We start from the raw sequence: 1,317 nt of genomic DNA, 5'->3' as shown, positions 1-1,317 counted from the left end.
CCAAACTTGTTTGATCTGAATCCCAAGTACTATCATTAGCTCGCTGGCTCAGTGGTTAGTACTGTTGACTTGCAGTCCTGGGTTCAAATTCAACCAATAGAACCATATAACAAAAGTCAGTAGCTTCCCTAACATGTCCGTAGGCAATAACTTTGTGGAAGTAGGAAATAAACCCACTGAAAATGAAAATGAAATGCACTATTCCATAAATGCCAGGGCATTGTTATAACAATTGTATCAACTGGATCCACTCTCCAGTAGTGTGTATGCAGTCCGCTCATCTGCCAGAGTTATAACCATGTCAGATGAATGCATTGTGACACTCCAAGGACTGCCATGGTCCTGCTCACAGGAGGTTTTGGAGTTTTTCTCAGACTGTGCTATTGCGGAGAAAAGGCGACGGAATTCACTTTACAATGTCCAAGGAAGGCAGTTCTAGTGGTAAAGCCTTCATAGTACTGGAAACAGAAGATGATCTCAAAAAACCATTGGAGAAAGACCGCAAATACATAGGCCACAGGTACATTGAAGTTTTCAAGCCGGACAGCAAAGAAATGGAAAGGGTTCTGAAACCTAACATCTCCAAAGACAGCGACTCTAACACAGATGGGACAGTCAGACTTTGAGGTCTTCCATTTGGCTGCAGCAAGGAAGACATTGTGCAGTTTTTTTCAGGATTGAGAATCCTGCCAAATGGGATAACATTGACAATGGATTACCAGGGGAGAAGCACAGGGGAGGCCTTTGTGCTGTTGACTTCAACGGAGATACCAGAAAATGTTCTGAAGAAACGCAAGGAAAGAATAGGGCACAGATACATTGAAATACTTAAATGCAGCAAAAGTGAAATTAGATTCTCATATGATCTACCCAAAAGGATGATGGGACAGCGTCCTGGGCCATATGACAGACCAATGGGAGGTCGTGGTGCTTATTATGGAGCTGGCTGTGGTAACATGTACGACTGCAGTCATTGTTATAACCCATCTTGTGCTATGATCCATTTTGATTGTACAGATAGTATATTTCTCAGTATGATGCATAGTGCAATATACAACATTCCTGAAATTAAAGCATGTATAGCATATGATGGTAGAAGGATAATAAAGAAATGACTAAAAACTGGTAGCATGTCACTTTATTGGTATAAGGCTAGACTTCATAAACCAAGCCACCATCTCTAAACAAGTTTATTAGTACCTTTAAAAAGCAATATCTGGATATTCTATTGTTGTCACTTTCCTGTTTTGGAAGTGTCACCTAAGAAGCAGAAGGTCAACTTATATCTGTATTCATTCCCAGGCTGATAAATCCTGC

At 40.8% G+C, this 1,317-nt stretch overlaps 1 pseudogene; it reads left to right on the top strand.

Annotated features, from left to right (window-relative positions):
* The first annotated feature begins 256 nt into the window (after window positions 1-256).
* LOC142196908 (heterogeneous nuclear ribonucleoprotein H2-like) lies at window positions 257-1,115 on the top strand (annotated as a pseudogene).
* Window positions 1,116-1,317: the final 202 nt, after the last annotated feature.

Source organism: Leptodactylus fuscus, chromosome 3 (genome assembly GCF_031893055.1).
Source record: "Leptodactylus fuscus isolate aLepFus1 chromosome 3, aLepFus1.hap2, whole genome shotgun sequence".
NCBI lineage: Eukaryota > Metazoa > Chordata > Amphibia > Anura > Leptodactylidae > Leptodactylus > Leptodactylus fuscus.
Note: the sequence above shows the minus strand (reverse complement) of the source record. Positions and strands in the feature narration are given on the sequence as shown.